General features: G+C 43.2%; 1 pseudogene; it reads right to left on the bottom strand.

The window, feature by feature from the left end:
* Positions 1-8,070: 8,070 nt before the first annotated feature.
* Positions 8,071-10,675, bottom strand: LOC119899831 (annotated as a pseudogene).
* Between the last annotated feature and the right edge of the window lie 651 nt (positions 10,676-11,326).

Consider the following 11,326-nt stretch of genomic DNA (forward strand, 5'->3'; position numbering starts at 1 on the left):
TCCCCTCCTACCACACAAAACCAACAAAATTGAATAAACAGACAGACACACACACACAGTGAGCACACAGCCAACATTAGTGACATGTACATATTAATGAATGTTTTCCCAAATAAACAGCAACATACAGAGGCAGCAGCGGCCAGTTGGCATTACTTTTTAAATATAATTTTTTAAAATTTAAATTATTGGCCCTGATGGTTCCCCTCGCAATGCACAGCCAACACACACTGGGTATGACAGCTGCTGAGAATCTGAAAACGCAATGAAAGATAATTGTGGGATTTGGTTAGGTGGGTGTCTTTCCTGCAAGGACCGTGAAGAAAATGAGCCCAGACATGATGCAAACCCATGTGGGTATTGTGGCTATCCACCAGGAGCACATTTCCGTACTACTGATGAGTCAGTGGCACCAGCTATATCACTTCTTCCAGCAAGGATGGATTTACCGAGTTAACGTTACGCAGGAAGGCTGTGGCTTTTGTTGTTTTTAGCCAGCTAGAGAAAGCTGCTTTCAAATAACAAAAAAACTGATAAATCACAATATCACAGAACAAGAGAACAATTAAGTTGCTACCAAGGAAGTATGCAGCTCTGATGTTGCAGCTTAAATGTATAGAAAGTAACCACCAACCAAACTTTTATGGTTACAAGTTTCCCCCCTCCTCTTCATCTACACCTGCAGTATGTTTTCTAGTGTTTAAATTACACTAAATTACTACTGCGTTTCGACCAAAGGAACCATACCCTGGAACTAAGAACCTTTGGAGGAAATCTCTGCGTTTCCACCGAAGGGACCAGGGTCTAAATTTATATATAGGGTCTTTATTTTACCCCCCAAAAAGTCCCTGCTCGGGGAGTAGTACTTTCTGAAAGTAACAGTACACTACAAGGCGTTGTAGTGAATTTCTGAATGGGTGAGTAGAGGCTATTTGCTTTAAATCGAGCATGTTGGCTGTTTTTCTATGACTGCTCCTCTCTTTTCCACCTTGTTTGCAAACCAATAAATCACAATTAACAGTCAGATAGCCACACAAATCTCGCCGATGTCCGCCTGAGATCGTAAGTCGGCCTTAAATGTATTGCTCAGAAATAGCAGCCAGCGTGCAACGGTGTGTTTACAGCGAACAGCTGATGGAGTTATGCTAAATACTGGGTCTAAAGTTGTTGTTTTAAGTTTTCATCCATCAGAAAGTTTTTACACAGAGCTGAAGTCGGTCTCATCTTCTCCAAAACAAGCGAACCAGCTGATTACAGCAGGTAATAAAGCTCGTTAAACATCACGTTCAGACGGACACAGACGTCAGCTGATCAGCAGCTCTTGTCGGCTGGAAATGTTTTAATGACCTTCCAAACTGTCACGATTTTATCTTTGTGTTGCTTTCTCTGTGCTGGAGTTATTTTAAGAACTTGATGGCTTTATCCAGTTTGTTACTAAATTTGTAACAAACTTTATCATGTGTCTCTTCATTATGCTCCACACAAAAAAGCTGTTTTTAATGATCAAGCATAGGCTATAGTTATTCATTATTTTCCAGTCAAATTTGATGTTCATTTATAAATTTTGCTCATGGATAGTGGTTACTATAATGATGCCTCTGTATCACTTTGTACAGCCTACTTCAGCAGGTTAATTTGCCTAATCCTCGCAGGTCTTTAGACCACAGTGGAAACGCACACAGCAATGAGCTGAAGGAACCTTTTAGTTCCTTAAAAAGAGATCCGGGGAGTTTAAAGAGGGACGGTACTTTTGGTGGAAACGCAGCTTATTAGTCAGAAGGGTTGGCTGCAATGCTAGGTTCTCAGCCAGTAAATGCAGTTAAAGGGATACAAGGTGAAATGGACAATGCTGCTAATTATTGTCGTCATGTTTTACAAAGGTATCCCCTGTAATTAAATGTGTTGCACAGTTTGCACCCAGTGATTCATTCTGAGCCTGTAACTTCTGGATGGAGATCTTGGCAGCTAAAAAGTCAAGGAAGGGAAGGCATATACAGTATATATGAACATAAGCATCACTCGACAGTTGTTTTTTTTATGAGTAATGGTGTACTCACATAGCTGACTGTTCCTTTAACCTTTCTGTACATTCACATCCTAGACAAGGAGCATATTTGTAGTGTAAAAAGAACTACACAGAAGCAGACAGGAGAGGAAGAAAAACAGTTACACAATACGAGACAAGAGAAGTGTTACCTTGTCCCAGGGGAAGTCTTACTCAATACCTATTTGTCCAGCTTGCATCTTGTTGAAGGGAGGACGCTCATCACCAAGACCGTGCTGTAGGAACAAACTGAAATATTAGTAGTCCCTGTCCAAGAGTTGGAGATAATGTTCTTTCTTTGAATATGTATTTTTAATAACCTGATGGGATCTATTACATCTACAGTAAATCGAGGAGGATGAAAATGTGAATGGTCACATATTTGCAGACAAATGGGATGCCTCTGTTAGTTCAAGGCCATCCAGAAGAAGGTATCCCTGCACATCGGGGTGTATTTCATGGAATGAAATAATAATAAAGACTTGTTAATCATTCATAACTCTAGAATCCACAAAATATCTCAGACAAATGCTTTACTTTTCAAGACGAAGTATGGAAGTCTGGATCTGAGGGCAAATTAATTAATAATAATAATAATCTTATGCCAAATATTTACAAATATCAGAATGCACATAGCATGCATTTGAGGGTGTAATACATGAATATATATATATATATATAGAGAGAGAGAGATAGATAGATAGTTTTTGCAAAACCTAATCTTCTGTTAAAACTGTTTATTGTGTAAAAGACATTTCATAATTTTTAGCATTTACTTTAACATTTCTAATCACTGACTCATATTCTTTGAATAAACAGAATTTTAAGAACAAAAAACATGTTCTATAAACTTTTAAAAGTATGTGAGACAAATAACCTATCAAAGTCCAAAACAAAAGCTTTAGCAGGAGTGGTACATTGTTATATTAGCTTTCTGTGTGCACTTCATGTTGTAAATAAACATGTTTTGTCTTTCATACCAGCTGGTAAAAGGAATTCAGAGCTACTGTGCCTGCACATCTCCAAGACAAGCTGTTGAAATTTTTATCACACACTTGGAACCTCCTCATGTTTAGTTAGAACGTAAAAGATATGTTTTCTTCAATATCTGTGACAGTAAAACTTCCAGTTATAAAAACCAAGCCACCACAAATTATCATTCCAGTAACAGTGAGGAAGCTGTTAGATTAGTACTCTTGGGAACACAACACTTGTAATCAGAGGAAGATCAAGCAAAATGCACTCAGCAGGAGATATGATGAATGAACTTACAGGGAATACATGGCAGAACAAAGAAGAACTTTTGGCACTAAAAATAGGAAATAAAACTTAGACAAGAAGCACTTGGAACTGAACCAACACTACTAGAGTTGCCTCTGTTATCTCTAATCTGTACTTGATCTGTAATGAGCTGAATCTGAACAGACAGTAACTATATGTCATGCAGCATCTGCTTCTGTGAGCAAACCACTTAGACTGCTGCAAATGGTCAAGATAGTGTGGAAGTTAATATAAACCACTGTCATTTTAATAGGCTTCAGCCTGTTTTTATTCTCAGTCAGAGAAACTATCTTTGGCGCTATTTCTTAAAATTCCTGATCTAAACCTTGCTATTCACCAGGGCTGCACGATTAATCTAATCGCAATTTCAATTGCTATTGCTATTGCTATGTCATCCTGTGCGATTACATAACCACGCAAAAGGTGCAATTTAATTAAACAAAAGAAAAGTGTGCTGTGTGTGACACTCTTGTCTCTGAGTATACTGCAGCCTGCTCATCAGATTGTGACTGGCTGTACGTCAGAGTGTTTATGGATGTAGACACAGCTGTAAAAGCCCCGAGAGGGAAAGGCCACGATTCAGTTAAGCTAATGTGTGATGCGGCAAGGACTGAGGCTTAGTGCTTAGTGCACGTGCTCTACCGGGTGAGGTACCGGGACACCATTCATGCTGGAATCTGAGGAAAAGAAATATACCAAAACTGCCTTAAAAGAAGTACACTCCTGAAATGATGAAATCAACATTAGAAGCATGTGACTGAGCATGATGTTCATTCCCCATCAAAGATTTTTCTCAACAGGTCGATCTTGTAAGCAGTGGCATTTTCTCCCAAAAGCCAAGGGAAGCCAGGCTCCCCCTGTTTTTATCAGACTCTCTTTATCATTTCAATAAAAACACAATGTTTATAGTTTTGATAGTTTTGCTGTCATCTCTTCCCCATTTCTCACTATCTTACATTAAGTGAAACAGTGCCCCTCTAAATGCTACGCGTTGGATGTGTGGTGAAACACTACATTGCACCACTGTAGACTGGCCATCAGTCTGACTACGCGTGGAGGCCAGGCAGAGTTGGCATCCCTTTGTAAAAAAAATTAGAATTAAATGATTAACCAATCAGATGAGGCCACTGTCATGCCACTGCCTAACTGTGATTAGTCAGTATGATGGTAAGGGAAGCCAGCCGCTGTCTAGCTTCACGGCAATCAAATCACAGCATGCGATCAACATCATTCAGATGAAATAACGGGAGCTGTTAGCAACTTTAGCTGGTGCGGTTATGGATTGGAGTTTTTAGTTATAATAAATAGTTTTACTAAACTACCACTACAGCAGCAATTTAAGATTAAATCTGACGGAAGACCAACGCCAAAACTGGAGCTGGCCTGGAGAGGAAAAAGGGGTTTTGGACGTTTAATGAGGAAAACTATACCCGTACAGTGTGGCTAGCTGGTAGCGCCAAACTGTTGTTTCGGAGGATGAAAAGCCAGTGGGAAATTCTATAACTTGGTTATTGACCACTTCGCCACCATGACAGGCAGGAGAGTGCCCTGCCTTTTCAAATAGGGTGAGTGAAATGTCACCTCCTTTTCTCTCTGAACTTAACTGAACTGCAGCTATTTGTACGATTTTTAATGTGGTTATTTTGTTTGTTTTGCTTTGCTTGCCTGGATTTAGCTGCAAATGAATAGTCAGTTGAAGTAACCTTATTTTTTGTTTTTACTGCGGTTGTGTATGCATAGATAATGAGCACCACAGACAGCACCTGCCACAGGGCACTGGTCCAGGTTAGGCTACCTGAATAATTGTTTATACTCTGTTGGTCGGGTACTCGGTTGTTAGTCTTCAGTGATGTTGTGTTATAAACATTTGGCCAAGCATTAAGAAGTATGTAGGCCTATTTAAAACATACACCACTTCTACTATGCAAATGTTTTCAATCGTCTTCTGATTGAGCTTGTGAATGCTTCTATTATTCTTAACCTGCACCATAAGCAGCGGGCTATGTATGCTTTTTGGGGTGAGAGAGAGTGACTGAGTGAGTGAGAGAGAGAGAGCGTACGTCTCGGTAAATGCAACTTTCAGCGTGTGTATTGATAACAGATAGTGTGCATTTTTGCCCTCCAAAAAGGACATCTCCTCTCAATTGGCTACCCCAAAAATTGACCCCACCCCACGCCACTGCTTGTAAGCATGATCATTTTTACACATGCTGTACGTCAGTTCCACTCCCACATACAATCAGTGGTTCATACTATATAGTACTATTATAAAATTATATATTCACAAATTATCACATTAGAACAGTATGGCCTGGACAATTTTTAAAATGCAATTTCCTTGTATAGATATGGTTCAAGGAAGAAATGCATCGACAGATCACAAACATTTTTTGCCGTCAGTATGACAACACATGATTTTTTTTTCGATTTCTTTTCTAGCTTTGGTGCCACCATTTGTGTTGTGGAAGAACATCATTTATCTCTGTCTCTCTGCCTCTTCAGCCTCAGTGTGCAGTAGACTGGATTTCACCAGGTGAAATTTACCCACAGGATGTGGCTAAAAGCAGGCGGGACAGGAAATGGAAGTGTTGTAAACAAACTGTAGCATATTCATTACACATGTTTTATCAAACATGTTACTTTCATTAATATCTATCACTGTCCTCCCACTAACCCATGCTCAGCATACCAATCGTAAAAATCATTCAAGTGAAACTGCTCTGAAACATGTGACGGATGAGTGGCTAAGTCATTTCTTCTTGATTTCACTGCTGTGTTCTGTTTGAATTGATTCATTATGGTGAAGTGAGAATGGGACATAAGTGTGAAGAAAAGGACACTGGTACTGACTATCGGCCATATAGCCGTATAGTAAAATGCTTTGCTTTAAGAGTAATAATCTGCTTAGCTCATACTATAAAAGTACAATTTTTAATAGGAAAGATGTCTTTTTCTTTAATAAGTCATGTGTCTTTGTATCTTTTGTGAATGACCTTTCTCTGCCTTTGAAGCCTTTAAAACACAGAAATGTTCAATGGCTTCACATGCTACCAATTGGTTGAAATCCTATTTAAAACCATTTACTAAATACTCGTGCAACTGAGTCTGCTACTGCAGTGATTGTTGTATCATCTGCGAACATGTACATTTGAGACTAACGATAAAGGAAGATCATTTGGACCGAGGCAACTCCCATGTGGAATATCACAGGTAATCATGGGGAAGAAAAAGAGCAATTAACATAGATTGCTTTTTACAATTTAAATGGGTGAAAAATAATAAATTGGTAATAAATGTCAATAAAACAAAAAAATATGATTATTATTACTGCACACTAAAAACTCCTGGGTTATTTCTTCAACCCATTTTCTGGGTTAGTTGTGTTGGGTTAAAATTATGGGTTATTTTTTCAGAGAGTAACCATTTTCTGGGTTATAGGGCTAATATTTTGACCCAATTCCTGGGTTGTTTGGGTTTCTGGGTTATTTTTCAAAGAGTAACCCATGTTCTGGGTTATAGGGTTGGCTTTCTCCCCCTTTAAAATTCAAATTAACTTTATTGGCATGAATGTATAGCAACTGCCCCGCACTTGTTCTGGAATTTTCTCACAACAGATGTTTGAAATAACCGTCGCTTCGCGCTCCATCCGTTTTGGCTTAGATTTTAGCCAAGATTTTAATTTAATTTAATGCAATGCAATAAAAATGTCAAAGTGCTTTGGGGTGGTGATGGGGGTGGCTATGCCTTTAGTGTGAGAGACCCAGGTTCAATCCCCCACTGTGACCCATCCACCAATGTGTCCCTGAGCAAGACACTTAACCCGTAATTGCTCCAGAGGCATGCGACCTCTGACATGTATAGCAATTGTAAGTTGCTTTGGATAAAAGCATCAGCTAAATGTAATGAAGTGTGTAATATTGTCACAGTCACCCCTAGTCACATGTCTTCCAGCCACTCATCTGTTTCCATACTTTCTGTCATGTAGTTCATCTGCATCACCTGTGTTTAGTTATTTAACATCATCATCATCTGTTCCACCTGTGTTCTGTTAATCAGTGTTCATCTGTGTTAGTATTTAGTTCCTTCAGTTCAGTCAGTCTTTGGCTTTGTAGTCTTGTTTAGTGTGTGTACATCCTGCCTGTCTGTACCTTTTGGAGTTACTTTATTAGTAAAACGTTTGAATTGGAACTTTGGACTCCTCCTCTTCTTCTACTGCCTGCACCTCACCATGACAGATATAATGTAAAACAAAGTTTTATTTTCTGAAATAAGGCATACTGGCATAGTAACCCAAGTTAGGTTATTTTTGACCCAACTACTGGGTTAAAAAGGGACCAACTAATTTCTGGGTTCTTTCAACCTAGATATTGGGGTTGTTCTTTTGACCCAGAAGTTGGGTTATATTAACTACAATGTTGGGTTTTTTTAACCCAACATTTGGGTCAGGTATTTAGCCCAGAAATTGGGTCAAAAAAGAATAACCCAATTTTCTGGGTAGAAATAACTCAGAAATTAGTTGGACCCAGGAGTTTTTCACTAACAGGACCACACCAAGTTAGAGGTGGTTTATGCGATCATGTTTATGAAGAGGGGTCGAGAGGGAAGGGGTGAAAGGGGTCGAGGGGGAAGGGATGAAAGGGATCGAGGGAAGGTGGATGAGAGAGGGTCGTATGTGCTACCGAGAACCCGGGGGTCGAGACTCAGGGTGGGGAGTCGTCTCTGTAGAGGCTCGCTGTAGAGCAAGTTATTGTGCTTGGCTGTGATGGGCTCGTTGGATGTCGCGGAGATTGTTGCGGATGTAACTGAGGTATGCGTGGGAGGACCATCGGCCGAGGATTTTTATGGTGTGGTCCGGAATGCCTTGGCTGGCAGCGGAGGAAGCAGCTCCGATGCGGAAGGAGTGTCCAGAGTATAGCTCCGGAGAAATGCCAGACTTAGAGAGGACTAGACGAAGGTGGTGATGGAACCAGAATCGTGTGGCGACTGCGCCTGATTCAGTGGTGAACAGTCGGTCTTGCGGGGAGGCGTGGAAGTGTAGTCTGCGGTTGATGTGGTTTAGGATTGGTTTGAAAGGGCTTAGGTAGGAGTTTAAACGGCAAATGAATATGGGATGAGAAAGGCCGAATTGGTCTGTTTTGCTCCTTTTGAGATTGAACTTTAGTGAGTCTGTGGAGTGAACGGCAATGTCAGATAGACTTGCGTGCCGGGAAGAGTCGCTGACAGAGGAGGTGGTGGTGAATTTTGAGCATCGTAGGAAGCCGAAGAAAGCAAGGAGCAACATAGCTTTGAGGGTAGAGTCGGTCAAGGGAGATAGATACCCGGCCTGGAGGGTCAGGATGCAGCGGGTGAGGAGGTCTGACGTCAAAGGCAAGTGTTTGAGGGTGTTACGAGGTTCTGTTTTCCTCAAGCTTTTCATCAGCATGTGAATGTGGGGGTGAGAGATGGAAGGAGCTGGAGCTCCTGAGAGGAGTTTGATGAAGAAGTTGATCCCACTTAGGTGTACTCGGATGGTGGATGTGCTGATCTTGAGTACCGAGTGGGCGTGGGAAATGTAACTGGTTAGGGATATGATGTCTAAAGAGGGGAACTGCAAACCATATGAGGTATGGAAGGTTTTGAAACTGCACCACCCTGAATAGTATGGTGAGAGTGTTTTGGGGACGAGGCTGTTTATGATTGATAGTCGTGAAGCGGAGACCAAGTGGAGAAGCTGGGGATTCAGTCGAAGATTGTGGCTGAAAACTGAGGGACCAGTGTTGGATGGGAGTTGGAGTTCGGCGCCGAGCATTTGAATTTCTGGAAAGAGAAACGAGAGAGAGAGTCAGCTATGGAGTTTTGTGAGCCTGGGATGTGGGCAGCGCGGATGATGAATTGGTGCTGGGCTGATACCAAGGTTAGTCTGTGGATGAACTTCACGATGTCGAGAGATTGGGAACGCCCTTTGTTTATAATGTTGACTGTGGATTGGTTGTCGGAGTGTATGAGGATGACTTTTTGGGACCACTCGTGCCCCCAAAGAATGGCCACGACCACGATCGGGTACAGTTCGAAGAGGGCTGAAGGGAAAATATCTCCGGTGGCCACTCTGAGGCAAACAAATGGAGCAGCATCCGTGTAGAGGTCAATGTCCACTGGGTGGGTGATGTGGGCGTCGTAAAAGAAAGAGATGCCATTCCATGATGACAGGAAGTCCCTCCACAATCTGAGCTCCATTTTGCAAGCGTCGTCGATGGTGACGAAGCTGTTAAGGGATGGAACTGCTGCAGATACCGAAAGTGGAAGAGGAAGCAATGACCCTGTGGAATGATACGAATAGCGAAGTTGAGGTGACCGAGAAGTGAGAGGAGATGGTGCTTTGTGCATCTGGTGGCGAGGAGGTAGTTGGAGATTAACAGAGATATGCGTAGGAGTTTATCAGTGGGAAGGGAGGCTTGCAGGGATATGGAGTCCAGGGTGATGCCGAGGAACTCGAGAGACGTGCTGGGTCCCACGGTTTTCTCCGGGGAAAGGGGGACTCCGAGCTGGAGGAAGGCAGATTTCAGTGTGGTAAGGCCGTGCACTGGAGGATGAGAGGAGGGCGAGACTAAGAGGAAGTCGTTCAAGAGATGGATGACGTACGGAAGTCTGTGGTTATTGAGCAAGATCTAACACAAAGCTTCGGAAAGTGAGTCGAAGATCGAGGAGCTGCTCTTGCACCCAAAAGTGAGACGGACGGAGAAGTATAAGGAGCCTTTCCAGGAGACGCCAAACAAATGCCAGAAATCAGGGTGTATGGGCAAGATCTTGAAGGCGCTGGTTATGTTGGCCTTGTCTAACCATGCATCGGGGCTGGCGAGGCGAATAAGGTTGATGGCCTGAGTGATGGTGGCGTAGTGGATGGAAAAATCCTGGCTGGATATTAACCTGTTGATGCTAGGTGTGGAGGCGCCGTGGGGGGAAGATAGATCTATGATGAGTCTCTTTTTGCCGGAGTACTTGCAGGTTGCATTACCGATGGGGCTAATCCGGTGGACAGGGAATGGAGAATTGGTGAGGGGTCTGATCATGAACCCATCTGACACCTCCTTGGCTAGGAGCTCATCCACTATGTCGGGTTCGGCTAGGGCGGACTGGTTGTGGCAGGTTGTGGCAAGAGAAGGAATGGTTGGGAAAAACCTTGATGCCTGGGTGGAAACCGCAAGTGAAACCACTGATGAGGACGTTCACAAAGTGGTGGTCAGGGTGGTTCGCCAATGCGAGGTCGAGGGTGGGGATATTTATGGGTGTTTTCAGAAATTGCCTTAGTCATAGACTGGGCTTGGTGGGGTTGTGAGGGCAGCCGTGATGAGCATGTGCGCCACCGCAGAAGGAGCAAGTGTGAAGAAAACGGCAGCCTGACATGATGCAACCCAAGTTGTTGAAGTTATTGCACACCATGCGGCCACCCTGGAAGAGCATGGGCCTGCCTCGTTTGTCCAAACTGCGAGGGGGAGGACTGAGAGCTGTTGCAGGCCTACTGGTCTGCTGGTTGTCGGAAAGTTTAGGAATGAGGGGAGGTGGGGGAGCGGCGGAACTGGGCCTAGGGACGGAGGTGGGGTTGTAACTGGGGGGGCGGGAGGACCAGGAGCGGCGATAACGTAGCTGGACGCTAGGTGTGATGGGGCACCGCACAAGGTACAAGCGAGAGAGGAACGAGCAGCAAAAACCCTGCAGTAGAGTTCGATGTCAATGGCTCCCCATTAAGGGAGGGGTTGGATAGCAGAGAAAGTAAAGGAGGAAATTGTGTTGGTCCATGTGGTGCAGCACCTTGGCTAGCTGTAGCCGCGGTAGAGGAACCTGCATGAGAAAGGAAATGAGCCGCCTGTTCGGAAGAGATGGCTATGTTGGTAGCACCAAAGGAAGTGTAGAGGAAAGGATGTAGGGATGAGGATCGGAGCGCCTGGTGGAACGGTGTCTGGTGTTACCTGGATCGCGGCGGCGCTAGCTACGGCCCCTGGGTGGGTCGGGCAAAGCATGGCCAGA

The sequence above is a fragment of the Micropterus salmoides genome, unplaced genomic scaffold (genome assembly GCF_014851395.1).
Source record: "Micropterus salmoides isolate LMB-PRFRI ecotype aquatic unplaced genomic scaffold, ASM1485139v1 Ms_hic_scaffold_1, whole genome shotgun sequence".
NCBI classification, from domain to species: Eukaryota; Metazoa; Chordata; class Actinopteri; order Centrarchiformes; family Centrarchidae; genus Micropterus; species Micropterus salmoides.